Below are 16,410 nucleotides of genomic sequence, written 5' to 3'. Positions count from 1 at the left end.
ATTTCTGCCTTAAAGGATGTCTCACCTCAAATTTCTGTTCCTCTCCTTTTAAAAACTGTATCACATAGTAGTTTTGCGTAGAATCATAGAACCACAGAATGGTTTGGTTTGGAAGGGACCTGTAAAGATCATCTAGTCCAATCCCCCTGCCGTGGGCAGGGACATCTTTCGCTAGATCAGGTTGCTCAAAGCCCTGTCCAACATAACCTTGAACATTTCCAGGGATGGGACAGCCACAGCTTCTCTGGGCAACCTGTTCCAGGGTCTCACCACCCTCACCATTAGAAATTTCTTCCTTCTATCTAATCTAAATCTCCCTCTTTCTGTTTAAGCCCTCTTTATATATTGAAAGGCTGCAATGAAGTCTTCCCTGGAGCCTTCTCCAGGCTGAGCAACCCCAACCCTCTCAGCCTTTCTTCACAGGGAAGGTGTTCCAGCACTCTGACCATTTTTGTGGCCCATTTTACATCCCCCAGTCTGTACTGATACTGGGGATTGCCTGGACCTGAGTGCAGGACCTTGCACTTGGTCTTGGCGAATCTCACAGAATCACAAAATCACAGAATCACTAAGGTTGGAAAAGACCTGTAAGATCATCAAGTCCAACCATCAACCAACACCACCGTGCCCACTCATGAGGTTCACATGGGCCTGCTCCTCAGGCCTGTCAAGGTCCCTCTGAATGGCATCCCTTCCCTCTAGCGAATGAACTGCTCAGCTTGGTGTCATCTGCAAACTTGCTGAGGGTGCACTCAATCCCACTGTCTGTGTTGTTAATGAAGATACTAAATAATATTGGTGCCAGCACAGACCCTTGAGGGACCCCACTCGTTACTGGTTTCCACTTGGACATTGAGCTATTGACTATAACTCTTTGGACGTGGCCATCCAGCCAATTCCTTATCCATTGAACAGTCCATACATCAAGCCCATCTCTCTCAAATTTAGAGATAAGAATGTTGTGGAGGATCGTATCAAAGGCCTTACACAAGTCCAGGTATATGACATCTGTAGCTCTTCCCTTGTCCACTCGTGCAGTCACTCCATCACAGAAGGTCACTAGATGAGTCAGGCATGATTTGCCCTTGGTGAACCCATGTTGGCTGTTTCTAATCACCTGCCTGTCTTCCATATGTCTTGACATATCTTCCAGGAGCATCTGTTAGGTGATCTTACTGGGCATGGAGGTGGACTGCATCTGTTTATAGAAATCTACGTAAAAAAACATTTGGGTACTTGCACTGTTAACTTGTGTTGTGGAAAAATAAGGATATAAAGTGAAGGATGTTTCTTATACATACTTGGTGCTTTCTAATTTGGGGATATGCTTTCTAATTTGGGGATGGTGTTGCATCTTGAGGAATGTGTGTGAAGTATGCTTACTAAGTACGTGTATACAGCTGTAGAGCTATGAAATGGGCCCTGAAAATCACAATACACTTAAATGAATGTAGGTCATAATGCAAAACCTTTGTGTGCTTTGCTGTCTGAACTGTTGTACTGATCTGACCTGGAGTACTCCCCTCCAGTGTCCTCTCTCTTAAGCCCCTGTCCAGTGGCCACTGTCAGAAGAAATTGGCAGAAATGGTAATTGGCAGAAGTTCCATCTGCGACAGAGTGCGCCTGACAGCCCTTTTGGGGCTAGAAAGGCCCGGCAAGAGCAACTTCTTGTCTGGGTCTCACCCGCAAATGTTTCTGCCTTAGTAAGGCTGCGTGGAAGTACATTCCACAGCTTCATTATGCACTTGTGTGAGAAACACTTTGATGACCCAGGCAGCAGCTGTGAAGCAGTGGATATCTTCTGGAACTTCCTGTTGCAGGAGAAATGGCAAATTGTCCCTCGCTAGTTACCATTTAGGTAATTTCTTTTTGTAATAGATGGTTGTCATAGCCTTTCTTTCCTATTATGCCCTCCCCTTCATGTTTCCTCTTGCTGGATGGAAGCCATTCTCTACTGGTGAGCATCCTGCTGCCCCTCTCTCTCCTCTTGCCTTCTGAGACTGACTGAAGGAGCCCTCCATACAGACACTCTGTTGTTGTGAAGGATGACAAAATGCTGGGTTTTCCTTCTTTCCATAGTCCTGAAACTGTATTTGCCTTTTTGGTCAATACCGAGTATTAAGCTGACATTTACCAAGTTTCTTCTGCAGTGTTTTCCACACAATCCTGATGGTGAGTTGTAAACAAGCTGTGCACATACAGGGTTTCCCCACCTGGTGTGTTCTTTTGCATTTGTTAATACTGAGTTTCATCTGCTCGTTTACCTGGTCACTTAGTCCTGAGGGCCTCCTGCAGCTCTTCAGTCACTTCTAGACTTGAATGTTCCTGAGTAGCTTCATAGGTAACACAAACGTGATCATTCTTTTGTTGGCTTGCTTTTCCAGATCTTGGAGCAACTTCAGTTGTAGTCAGATGCAGCAAATCTCTTTCTGCTGTTAAAATTTATCGTTTCTTCCACTTTTTTTCCCCTCAGTCATTTATTAAACCATGACTAGCAAGTCAAGCACTGAGAACTTCTACATGTTAGTACACTCTGTTGAGTAGATGAGTCATGTTCTTGTGTGTGTGAGCCCAGTAGTCAAATAGACCCAGGAGGCAGGATTCTCTCTGCAGTAGCTGTGACTTCTCCCATTGTATAATCACCATTTAGTCTGTTCATCTACCAAACTTAGTATTGGCTTAAAGCTATAGATGGTAGGGTTGAACTTTCTCATTTGTTGTTCCCAGACCAAATCTGCGCTACATCCGGGAAGCCCGGGGAAGGGGGAGTGTACCGGTACCGAGCCCCGAAGCACAGTCAGCCTCAGGACTTCTATGCTTTAATGAATAAACACTCGCCGTGTCCTTTGCAGTCCCGGCTGTGGCTGTAGGGCTGTGTACTTGGTGAGCGGCTGTCACAGAGTCCGGGGGAGCAGGTGATAGAGTGGCTGTAAGGGGCTGCGGCTGCAGCTGCGGGCTGGGGGAGCCCCAGGTGGGGCCAGTGAGGCTGCTGGTGATGGCCCCTCCCTGTAAAGGGGCTGCTGGGGAGGGGCTGCTGCCGGTGTTGCCCTGCCCCGGGTGGCCGTGGCCGGGTCGGTGTGAGCCGCGGGAGGAGCAGAGCGGTCGCCGAGCGTGGCCAGGCTGCAGCTGCGGCTGCAGCGCGGGAGAAAAGGTGAGCGGGGCAGGGCGTCCCTTTTGGACCCCGAACGTCCCGGGCGGTGGTGGCCCCGGGGGTGGGGGGGGCGCCTCTGCCGAGTGCCGGGGCGGGTGCGGGGGGTTCGCTGGGGGCCAGGGAGCCCCTGCGGAGGGAGGGGCACTGGGTCTGGTGGCGGGGCTGCGCAGTGGACCGGCGGTTCCCGGGGAAAGCCCCGAGGAAGGTGGCGGGGCCGGCGGGGGCCATGTCGGATGCAAGGGGAAGCGGCGGGGCCGCGGCGGCTGAAGGGGGGGCCGCGCCGTGTCGGAGCCGGGGCCGGGGCGGCTGGGGGGGCTGCGCCGCGCCGTGTCGGAGCCGGAGCCGGGGGGGCGGCCCGGGGCGGCCGCGCCGTGTCGGAGCCGGAGCCGGGGGGGCGGCCCGGGGCGGCCGCGCCGTGTCGGAGCCGGAGCCGGGGGGGCGGCCCGGGGCGGCCGCGCCGTGTCGGAGCCGGAGCCGGGGGGGCGGCCCGGGGCGGCCGCGCCGTGTCGGAGCCGGGGCGGGCCGGAGCCGGGGCGGGTGGGGCAGCCCGGAGCAGCGCTGGCGAGCGCGGGGCTGCGCTCGCGTCTCGGCGGGTCTTCCGCGTGCGGCGGAGGGCGGGTACGGTGTCCCTGCAGGGTCAGACAGCACGGCGGGCTGCCTCTGGCGGCATGCCGGAAGCAGCGCATCGGCGGGGGTGCTTCGCGGAGCACGCCGGGAGGCGTAGTCTTCCGGCAGGGGGCTGCCGGGCGGCCATGCTGTGTTTGCCAGTGCATGCCGGGAGGTGTAGTTTTTGCGGACTCGGCTGCCGGGCAGCCGCGCTGCTCTCGGGCGCGTGCCGGGAGACGCAGTCCTTGCTACCGGCGGGGCCCCCGCTGCGCGGCGCGAGGTGTCGTTTTTGTTGCCGCTTTCGTGTGGTTTTCTGCCGGCTTCCAGCGGTGCCCGCTTCTCGGCAAGCGGCACCGCGGCTTGGGCGCCGCGCATGCGCGGAGGGTGCTGCTGTGCTCCACGTTGCCGTCCGCCGCTACGGGCGACGCGGTGCCGCGGTGCCTGCGGGGTGATGCCCCCGCGCCCGTTGCTGCCCCCCGGTAGGGAAACGCCGCCGCCCGACGTGCTCGGGGCGCCAAGCAGGGTCCTGCAGCGGTGGCACTGCAGCCCGGCGTTGGCGCGTCAGCAGTGGCCCCTCCGGCGCATGCGTGGTGCCCGAGAGCAGCATGGTGGCGCGGCGGGTAAGGGCCGCGGCCGCCGGTGAGGCGCGAGGCCTTGGGCGCCTGCGGGGGTGTCTCCTGCCCGCCGGGCGGGGGGCTGCGAACCGGCCGCTGCGGCAGGCTCCCGCTCCGCTGGCGGCGGGCCGGGTCCGGGCAGCCCCCGGGAGCCAGGCGAGGGCTGGTAGAAGGGCAGAGGGGAAGGAGGCGGACAGCCGCCCAGGCACAGCCCCCGGCTGCCCCCCCAGCTCACCAGGCCTGCCCCTGAGCCTCCCCCAGCCCCGCAGCTGCCCCCCATGCAGCTGCCCCCAGCGCCGGCACCTCCCCTGAGGCCTGTCCCGTTGCTCCAGGCCACCCCCAAGCCCTGTCCCAGCGGCGGCAAGCTGGCCCTCGAATGCGCTTGGTTCTCCCTAAAGGAGGCAGGTGCCGTTAGCAGCCGTGCAGGGAAGGAGCGGGGTCTCCAGAAGTCATGGAATCGCAGGCTCTTTCAGCTTGGAAAAGTCATCGAGTCCAACCGTTAAACTAATCCTGCTAAGTCCACCGCTAAACCGTGTCCCAAAGCGCCTCATCCACACGTCTTTTAAAAACCTCCAGGGATGGGGACTCAACCAGCTCCCTGGGCAGCCTGTTCCAGGGTCCGACAACCCTTTCGGTGAAGAAATTTTTCCTACTGTCCAGCCTAAACTCCCCCTGACGCAACTTGTGGCCGTTTCCTCTTGTCCTGTCACTTGTCACGTGGGAGAAGTCCCTGTGGAAGGAGGGGCTCTGGCCGGGCGGGGAAGGAGCTACGGTAATAACGGTCGCTGCTGCTTCTTTCCCTCTCCCAGAGGCTGTGCCGAGGGCAGGGTTGTCCATTCCTCCCCCGGGGATGCCGTTGACTGTGCCCGCCTCCGGCTTGCGTGGGTTGTCGCTGCCCAGCCTCGCTCTCCTCGCGGCGGGGAAAAGGGACGGGCGGAGCGCTTACTGGCTGTGGGCAGGGGCTGCCGTGGCTGAAGCCGGGGAGGCCGGAGAAAGGTAAACCGGAAGAAATCAAAGGCCGTCCGGCTGGCAGCTGCCTCTCCCGCTGCAGGCATGGTGCTGGATGCAGGTGCTGGTGCTGGATGCACAGGGGATAATTCCACCTAGCATGCATACCTGAACAGTGTTAGTTTGTAGCTTATACTGCCTGTTACATACAAACGCGTTTGGTTTCCCGGTATTTTTATACATATTCATCTTATTTCTGAGAACTTATCAATGTCATGTCCTTCGCGCATGCTTGTTGGTGCCTCTGGATGGTCGTCTGGTGTCTTCAGATGAAGGCTCGTACTCCTCTTTACTGTGTTCGCCAACTGGTCTCTATTTCTGCGCGAGCTTAGTCCTGGAATCACGTATACCATGTCTTTCAAAGCTGATTTCATACTCATCTTGCAGCTTTCTTATTTTTATGGCTCTGTACATCTGTTCTTCCAAGGCTAAGCTGTCTAAAGTGAGATTACTCTCGAGCTCCCTATCTTACAACTATTCTTACTATTTCTAAGTTACAAAGATTTCCCTTTTGTTTTGGTTACGTCTATTGAGCAATAGCTCTAACTGCTGGACTGCCTGAATTGGTACCGGTATCACACCCGGCACCAGCACTTCCCCTGAAGCCTGTCCCATAGCCCCAGGCCACCCCCAAGCCCTGTTATAATGGTGGCAAGGTGATCCTCGAATGTGCTTGATTCTCCTTTAACGCAGGTGCTGTTAGCAGCCGTGCTGGGAAGGATTAGCATCTCTAGCAGTCACAGAATCACAGAAGAAAATCACAGAATCATTAAGGTTGCCATGTCTACATTTTTTTTTAATATATCCAGGGATGGTGACTCAACCACCTCCCTGGGCAGACTTTTCCAATGTTTGACCACTGTCTCAGCAGAGAAATTTCTCCTAATATCCAGTCTAAATCTCCCCTGGTGCAACTTGATGCCATTTCTTCTCATTCTATCACTAGTTACATGGGAGAAGAGACCAACACCCACCTCACCACAACCCCCTTTCAGGTAATCCGGGTGGAGGGGAGCTACAGTAATAACGGTTGCTGCTTGTTCTTTCCCTCTTTCAGAGGCTGCGCTGAGGACATGGTTGTCAGTTCCTCCCCCGGGGATGCCGTTGACTGTGCCCGCCTCAGGCTTGCGTGGGTTGTCTCTGCCTAGCCTCACTCTCCTCATGGTGTCGGGGTGAAAAGGGACAGGCGGAGCGCTTACTGGCTGTGGACAGGAGCTGCCGCGGCTGAAGCTGGAGAGGCCAGAGAAAGGTAAAGAAGAAGAAATCGAAGGCCATCCAGCTGGCAGCTGCCTCCCACTGCAGCAAGAGAGAGCCTGCCTCTCCACGTCTGGAAGGATCCCTCTTTGTAGTCCACAGCAGGCCAGACCGCCAGTGTGTGCCGCAGGGTCTGTATGCGTCATCAAAAGCACCGTACAGCTGCGTAGTGTGCGAGCGAGGCTATGTGTCTAGGAAGCCTCGTCTCGTAAGAGCTGTGAGAAGCCCACGTATTCTCTTAGGTGGAGCACAGCAGAGAGACTGGAGTTACGGAAGAACAAGGGGGTATTAAAGAAAATCATAACCAAGAAATCTCTCCAAACCAAATGATTGTTTAGATAGCCAACATTGGTTTATTGCAGTGCTGGGTGCATGGGGGGTTTCTCTTCCTAGTATGCACACTGGGTTGAAGTAATGACAAGTATTTAAAACACTTAACAAAGTTAGTTATGCCCACTGGTCCCACCCCTTAACTATTGGTTAGTACCTTTCTACTTCAGCTTAAAGATACAGTTCTCTTTTAATTCACTACACATGCCCAGAGAGTAGGGAGCTTATTTGTGTTGGGGGCATTTTCTAGCTAGGAGGCGTGGTTTTCACATGATAATGAGGCAGGTCAGCCTTAGGATACTATTTTGGCACTGTTTCTTTAGAATTCGTCCTTGTGTTAACCCTTGTTAGTTAGTGGAAACAGCTTTTATCTTTAATATGTCTAAACACCAGGTGCATTTCTTACAAGGTATCTTCTTTCCATTCTTTTCACATATTTTTGACCTTGTGTTTCAAGATGTTCTATAGCATTTTGCCCCTTTGAGACTTACAGATATATTTTATAATTCCCATAAGTCTCAATCTTCCTTTACTGAGGTTTCACCAGCTAAACAGATGGTGGTGGTATTTATCATTTTTCTGGCTAGGCCTTGCCACACATTCTCCAACCTAGAAAAGAAAGAAAAATAAATTATACTTCATTTCTCAACCTGATTACGCAATAGTGCAGTTTAAGAGTCCTGCCGATATGGCTCTCCACTTGTCCTCAAGCTCTAGCGGAGGAGTTGGTTTAACTCATGTGTAGTGGACCTGGGAGTTAGTTCCTTCGACCTTTACAGTGGTTTGGTCATGAGCTCAGTCTGTGTTCTGGCATTATCATTATGTCAACTCAGCAATGTGGTTAGGCTCATTATTTGCCCATACACAATCACAACTTATGGTTTAGCAACTTCTGTGTTTGTACCAAGTTTACTTAAAGAGGTCTGTCCTTTGTATACTAATTAAATTGTTTAAGTCTTTAGTATCAATCCCCCCCTTTTTTGAGGTAGTTAGATTTTCTTACTACTTCCATATATTGTTCTCTTAGTGTCACCGAAATCGGGAATGAAACTCCTTAACACTGGGTGTATTAAAGAGCAAGCATTACTGTATTCAGTGCCGGGTGCATGGGGAATTTCTCCGCCTAGCATGCACACCAGTTTGAAATCATGACCAGTATTTGAAACAGTTAACAAAGTTAGATAAACCTACTGGTCGCACCCCTTAACTAACTAGTGTTAGTACCTTTCTCACTTCATCTTAAAGATATAGTTCTCTTTTTTAATTCACTACACATGCCCAACGAGTAGGGGGCTTATTTGGGTTGGGGGCATTTTCTAGCTAGGAGGTGTGGTTTTCACATTATAATGAAGCAGGTCAGCGTCGGGACACTATTTTGGCACTGTATTCTATTTTCCTAGCGTTTGTCCTTGTGTTAATCCTTGTAAGTTAGTGGAGAGAGTTTTTATCTTTAATATGTCTAAATACCAGGTGTGTTCATTACAAAGTATGTTCTTTACATTCTTTCCATTCTTTTCACCCATTTTTGACCTTGTGTTTCAAGATGTTCTATAACAGGAGGAGAGAAGGAGAAAGAAGCATCTGAACTGTCAAAGTCTAGAGTGAGAGCTGCGGTGAGTCCCAGGCCCTCGGAGCCCTGTCACCCCTCTTCGGTGTCCTGGTCCCTCTCCTTCCCGTGCTGCTGTGATGATTTTTTGTTTTCACGTTATAATGAAACAAGTCAGCCTTAAAAAACTATTTTGGCACTCTGCTCTATTTTCCTAGAATTTGTCCTTGTGTTAGTCCTTGTTGTTAGTTAGTGGAGAGTTTTTATCTTTAATACAACTAAATACCAGGTGTATTCGTTACAAAATATCTTCTTTACAGTCTTTCCATTCTTTTTCACTTATTTTGACCCTGTGTTTCAATATGTTCTGTAACATTAGTACAACTTATGCAGATTCCTATAATAACTACAGTCGTGACTACCTAAATTACTCCTTTGAACAACATGGCTAACCATCCTTTTAGAGATTATCTACCTAATTCTTGGAGGATTTTGTTGAGCCAATTATTTTCTGCTGCCTCCCCAATTGCTCTGCTGTCTTTTGCTACTTCTCTCATTTTATCTAATTGTTCTTGCAGGTTATCAGTGATATTTGGGATGTGGATACAGCAGTGTTTGTCTAATTTAAGATATCTACACACCCCTTGTTCTTTAACTAATAGCAAGTCTAAGGCTAGCCTATTTTGTAAAGCCATTTTAGTATTAGCTTGGACCTGTTTATTGATAATCTGGAGTCTTTTTTGACTGGCTCTTGACAAGGCTTCTAGTTGCCAAGTCAGATTTTCTATTAATATTCGATTTTCTAAAGCCCGTTAGTCCTGGTAATAGGAAACTTTGGAATCCCCAATCAAGTTGTACTGCTGCGGAAGGCCCCATCCAAACATTAGGGTCTTTTTCTGTCTCTGCATCTCTTTTAATTCCTTCCCAATATCGGGCTTTGATTGGACTCTTTTTCCATGTAAAACATAGGGTCAATAATCCTAAAGTTACTTGTCTAATTACCGTCCTAAGCTGTAGTTGGGTAGTCCAATACCCATCTGATGTGACCCATGTCGTGTAACCTGGGGACGGAATGACTTGTCCACAATTTTCAGTTGAGACATTTTGTTTCTTACACTGTTCCATTGTCATCAAAGTAGAATTTAGGATTGATATTTCATAATAATTTAAGACATTGGTTTGGCTAATATTATAAATAGGCTTTGTGCCCCAATTAAAGCACCAATCCACATTTCGTATATATTTCCAATACCCTTCCAAAGGTCAGGTCCAAGTCTTGAGGTTTTTCCCTAAGGTTAGTACATTCCAGAGCGGTGGTTACATTACGTACTGTGTTATTAGTGACACAGTCTCGGTAATCCTGCATTCTGTCTGCCAGATGCTGCTAATGCTATTTGCAAAAACTGGGCGTTTAAGGGTTGCGATCCCCCGGGACGACATTGTTCCTCTGAGCCCCTCCCAAATACTGTCCTATTATCTCCTGATCTCCAAGGAGTAGCATCTTGTAAAACATCGCTACCTCTTTGTCTACACTTGTTGTCTTTATCTAAATAATAGGAAACGTTAGCCCGTTTAAAGGCTCCTGTGATGTCATCATATTAGTCTAGTAAAGATGAATTTACCGGTATAGTACCCCATGGGATGGGCTGACTAGCCAAATGAGGAACTGGGATACATGCTGTAACACTGGTAAGATGGCACATTCTGCCAAACCTTTGTATCAAAGTTAGAATTAAGTTTTCATCTAAGTCTGCATTGGCCTCTCCGTCTGTATTGGCTTCTGCACTTCCTGACAGCACTGCAAGAGATATAATCCAGAACTTCAGGATTCCTGAGTTAATTTTAAGTGTAAAGGTCCTTCTTGTTTGACAGTCCATTCTGATGATGTGGCTGGCTTGATCCTGCTGTGATGTATCCATGGAGTGACTCCTTCAAGTCCGACAGCTGTTGTAGGTGGTGAGTAAAATCTGGAGAGGTCCTTTCCACTTCTCCTTCAACGGTTTGTCTGACCATCTCCTCAGATACACCCAGTCTCTGGGTTGGTATCGATCCACAGGCATGTCCAGGGATAGTGGTGAACTCACAGTGACGTGCCTGTGGAGAGAGGACAGAACCTTTCCTAGAGAGATAATACACTCTTTCAGGTAATGTTTTCCCATGATTTCAGGATTAACTCCTGTTTCTGTCATCTGATAAGGTTTATCGTATATGATCTCAAAAGGACTAACTTCTTCTTTAACTCTAGGCTGGATGCATATTCGGAGCAAAGCTAAGGCTAAAGCATCCAGCCACTTTATCTGAGCCTCTTCGCAAATTTTACTTATCTGTCTTTTTAGGCTTTGATTCGTTCTTTCTACTTTCCCACTTGACTGAGGTCTCCATGGAGATCCCATTTTACCCTTAATGCTTTAGCTAAACTTTGAACGGCTTCTGCTATGAAGTGTGGACCCCATCCGAAAATAGTCCTATGGGTACCCCAAATCTCAGTATTATTTCCTTAACTAACACATTTGCTACTTCTTTTGCCTTGTTGGTGTGACAAGGGAAAGCTTCTGGCCAGCCTGAAAAGGTATCTGTCATTACTAAAAGATACCGTTATCCATTTTGCTGTGGTAATTTGGAAAAGTCTATTTGCCAATAGTCTCCTGGACTGTTTCCTTTCTTTGTCACCCCTGGTAAGGTCTTTGGGGTATGTGAGGATTGTTCTTCAGGTATAATTCGCATTTCTTCACTATGCTTTTGACTATTCCAGTCATTCATACTCTTAGCACTTGTGTTTTCAATGCTTCCGCCATTGTCTCAATTCCCCAGTGAGTTTCTTGGTGTTGCCTAACAGTCAATTCACGCATAATTTCCTGTGTAACTATTGCTTGATGTGAAGGAGTCACTCACCACCCTTCTTGGTTTTTATTCACTTTCAGTAGATTAGCCAATTGGTTGTCTTCTGGTGTATACTGTAGACTCAGGTCCCAACCTCTGGACCTTTTCCAGCAAAACTAGCAATATTTGACCTTCAGCTGCTTCTCTTGTAGCTTTATCTGCCATACGGTTTCCTATATGCTTTGGGCTATTTGCAAACTGATGCGCCTTGCAATGCATAATTGCCACTAATCGAGGTGGATTAATTGCTTGCAATAATTGTTGGATCGTTGGCCCATATTTGATTGGGGATCCTTGAGATGTTAGGTGTCCCCTTTCTTTCCAAATAGCTCCATGAGCACAGACCACTCCAAAGGCAAATTTTGAATCTGTCCATATATTAACAGTTTTGCCTTTTGAAAGTTCTAGTGCTCTCAGCAAGGCTATGAGCTCTGCTTTCTGGGCCAAAGTGTTGGATGACAAAGCTTTTGCCTCAATTACTTCCTTAATGGTTACCACTGTGTAACCTGCTTTCTGTGTTCCATTCCACATAAAGCTGCTACCATCTATGAACAGGTCCCAGTCTGCATTTTCCATTGGCATATCTTTCACATCTACTCTGCTGGAATACGTCTGTTCCATTGTTTCCAAACAGTTGTGAGTTAATTCTTCTCTACCAGGATCAATAGTTAGAAAGGTTGCTGGATTCAGGATTGTGATTACTTTCAGCTCTACATCGTCTCGTTCCAAAAGAACAGCTTGATATTTCAGCAACCAGTGTCCTCCTTTTTGTTTTAGCACTGCTGTAACTGCATGGGTTACAAATTCAGTTAGCTTTTGTCTGAGCGTCAATTTTTGGGCTTCTTGGATCAGTAGTACTGTAGCCGCCACTGCTCGGAGACATGCTGGCCATCCTTTGCTAACATTGTCTAATTGTTTTGGAAAATGCCCCACAGGTCTTTTCCATGATCCCAGACTCTGGGTAAATACCCCTAAGGCAATATGCAGTCTTTCATGTACAAGTAATTCAAATGGCTTTTCCAAATTCAGAAGGCCTAGAGCTGGAGCGCTCATTAAGGCCTGTTTCACTTTTGTAAATGCATCTCTGCATTCCTGAGTCCAGTCAGGGAGGTTTCCTTTCCCTTGTACAGCTTTATACAGGGATATGGCAGTGAGTCCAAAATTCATTATCCACAGGCGACACCATCCGGCCATTCTGAGAAATGCTCTGAGCTCTTGTTTCGATTTGGGTTCAGGGATTTGACAAATGGCCTCTTTCCTTTCAGTTCCAAGACTACGCTAACCCTGGGAAATTGTGAACCCCAAATATGTTACTTCCTGCTGGGTGATCCGTGCCTTTTTCCAGGACACTTTGTACCCTGCCAGCCCCAAAAAGTTTAGAGGTCTATTGTCATTTGTATGGAATCCTCCTCGTTACTTGGTATGTCACCTACGTACTGCAGCAAGGTGATATTTTTCATGCGTCTTTTGCCAGTCTTCTAATTCTTTGGCTAATAGATTTCCAAAGATTGTAGGGCTATTCTTAAATCCTTGTGGTAATACTGTCCAGCACAATTGAGTTTTTCTACCAGTCTTAGGGCTTTCCCATTTGAAGGCAGTTTCTGACTCTCAGTTGCCAGCGGAAGGCAAAAGAATGCATCTTTTGGATCCAATACAGTAAACCATTTGTCTGTTTCCTTCAGGGTGGTCAAGAGAGTATACGAGTTTGCCAGTACTGGGTGGATGTCCTGTATGATTTGATTTATAGCCCTTAAGCCCTGAACCAATCTATACTCTTCTGAATGTGGCTTTTTAATTGGTAGGATCAGGGTGTTGTATTCTGATTGGCATTCTTTTAATAACCCCAAATTTACAAATTGTTTTATTAATGGTTCTAATCCTTTTCTTGCTTCTAATTTAATTGGATATTGTTTCCATCTTACAGGTCTGGCATCTGGTTTCAACTGGATGATTACTGGTTCTGCTGCTTGGATTGTCCTGGTGTTCCTGAAGCCCATAGTGGAGGTGTTACAGCCTTTTCAACTTCTTCTGGTATCTCCTATAACTCAGCTTCCTTCTGTAACATAAAACTTGGGCATCCAAAGCTTTATTTTCAGGAATATGGATTTGGATTTTTCCTTTTGAAAAAGTAATTTGTGCATTCAATTTACTTAATATATCTTGTCCTAATAGTGACATAGGGCAATCTGGAATATAGAGGAATTGATGGATTAAGACCCTTTTCCCAATTCCAAACTTCAAAGGCTGGAAAAACGGCCGATTTTCTTTCTGCCCTGTGGCACCAACAGTTGACATGCTTTGACTACTCAAATTACCCTTGCATGTGTTCAATACTGAATAAGTAGCCCCCGTATCTACTAAAAATTTTACTTTCTCATTCCCCAGACTTACTATAACCAGGGGTTCTGTTGAGGAGGGTTCCGATTCTTCTCCCGTTGAATCTGAATCTAACATCATCATGTTATCAGCCTGCCTCGGCATTTCCTCACAGCCCTGTCCACTTAAATGTGGACACTCCCTTTTCCAGTGTCCTTTGTGCTTGCAGAAAGCACACTGATCTTTCTCCAATGGTTTTCTGGCCCTTTGTGCTCCACCAAGGGAAACCTTCTTCCTCATCGGAACTATCTGATTCACTATTTCTTTGTTCCGTTTTCCTTTGGCTCACCCCCCTTTCAACCTGCGCTGCCATATCCTGCTCATTTCTCCTTGGTCCGTTACCCCTTCTTGGTCCAAACAACATCTCAACGTCCTCCTCTTCTTCCCATTTCTCTTTTTATTTGTTGCATCGCCTGCCGATGCTACATGCTGAACAACACCACTTAGGTGCTTTCTTATTTTCTGCCTCTAATGCTAATACACCACTTGCATTCACTTGTAATCAAACCACACTCCTTACGTATATCAATTATCCCGTAATGCAAAGAACAAATTCACATACGGCATCTCATCCCATTTTCCTTCGTGTCTACAGAATAATGTTAATTGCAACACAGTATTGTAGTTTATACCTCTGTTCTTAGGCCATTTTTCCTGATCATCCAGAGTATACAAGGACCACCAATAATTGCAATAGTCTACAAACTTTTTCTGAGTGAGGGGGTCACCCCCAAACTTGCTCCAATGTTTTAATATACAACCCAAGGGCACTTAAGAATTCCACTAAATATATCCCATTCTGATATTTAAAATCCACTAAACCACATTTCTCTCTGATTTCCCAATCATTCCTTAAAGCAAAAAAACCCAAGTCTACATATGGAATCTCATCCCATTTATCAGTTCTTCTACAAAACAACATCAACTGCAGAATAGTATTATAGGTTAAAGATCCATTTTCAGGACATTCTTTGCCATCTTCTAATCAAAATTGTGGCCACCATTGATTACAATATCTTCTCAATTTATCTTTAGTCATGGGGGTCCCCCCCAAATTTATTCCAAAGTTTCAGGATGCATCCTAGAGGGGAACAAGTGGGTGTTTCCTGAGAAGCAGTTAAACCCATTTCGGTACCGAAAATCAAACCAGTGTTTCTACACTAAATTTTAATATTGCCTACGCTCAATAAACCAGAAACCAGACCAGAGTGTGGAAACAAAATTATCCCTAATGCGCTACCCCTTAGTGCCGTATATAGGGTGGAAATTTTCTTTGTTGCGCAACTTTCCCAATGTGATCTAACACAAGGTAAATATTTCCCAGGATTATACGAAGTTACCACATATGTGTACCCAAACAAAAATCCGGACTCCGAGTGTCCCCGTGGTAGTGTACAGATTACACAATAGTGCACTTCGAATACCAATAGCTCAACAACGCGCACTTAATTCAGATACGACTTACTTGTAAGCAGCCACTACCAGTACTTATAACCAATGTCATTACTCTCCCAGGTAGCCGTCGCAGAAACTCACCCGACCAGGGAATTGGAGGGCCTCCCCAAAAATACTCCTGTGCGCATTGGAGTCCTTACGATTCGTCTGGTCTGTTGAGACTCCGGAGAGCTTGTCCCATCTGGGTTGCCGCATTCTGCTACCGAAAATCGTAACCAAGAAAACTCTCCAAACCAAATGATAGTTTAGAAAGCTGACATTGGTTTATTGCAGTGCTGGGCACATGGGGGATTTCTCCTCCTAGCATGCACACCGGGTTGAAGTCATGACAAGTATTTGAAACACTTAACAAAGTTAGTTACACCTACTGGTCGCACCCCTTAACTATTGGTTAGTACCTTTCTCACTTCATCTTAAAGATATAGTTCTCTTTTAATTCACTACGCATGCCCAGAGAGTAGGGGGCTTATTTGGGTTGGGGGCATTTTCTAGCTAGGAGGTGTGGTTTTCACATTATAATGAAGCAGGTCAGCCTTGGGACACTATTTTGGCACTGTATTCTATTTTCCTAGCGTTTGTCCTTGTGTTAATCCTTGCTGTAAGTTAGTGGAGAGAGTTTTTATCTTTAATATGTCTAAATACCAGGTGTGTTCATTACAAAGTATGTTCTTTCCATTCTTTTCACCCATTTTTGACCTTGTGTTTCAAGATGTTCTATAACGGGAGGAGAGAAGGAGAAAGAAGCATCTGAACTGTCAAAGTCTAGAGTGAGAGCTGCGGTGAGTCCCAGGCCCTCGGAGCCCTGTCACCCCTCTTCGGTGTCCTGGTCCCTCTCCTTCCCGTGCTGCTGTGATGATTCCCGCGCCCCCCCCCACCGCCCCGCCCCGCTTCCCTGTACCTCTTCTCTCTATTTTTCTTTCCTGCTCCTTCTTCCTCTGTCTTCTTCTGCCGCTCCCTTTTCTTCTTCTCTCTGCACTTTTGTCCTGCTCCCTGTCCCTTTTTTTTTTCATCCTCTGTCTCTGTCCTGCAGCCCAGTGCTGTTGTTTGCTTTTCCATCTCTGTGTCCTGATCTCTGCCTGTCTCTCTTTTTCCCCAGAATTTCTCTGGCTTGTTTCCTGGTGTTCTTTTCCTCTCTGTGCCTGTATGTGCCATTCCGTGTCCCTGCCCTCCTATCTTTCACCCTCTCTCCT

The sequence above is a fragment of the Gavia stellata genome, unplaced genomic scaffold (genome assembly GCF_030936135.1).
Source record: "Gavia stellata isolate bGavSte3 unplaced genomic scaffold, bGavSte3.hap2 HAP2_SCAFFOLD_34, whole genome shotgun sequence".
Taxonomy (NCBI): Eukaryota; Metazoa; Chordata; class Aves; order Gaviiformes; family Gaviidae; genus Gavia; species Gavia stellata.
This window is presented reverse-complemented; position numbering follows the sequence as displayed.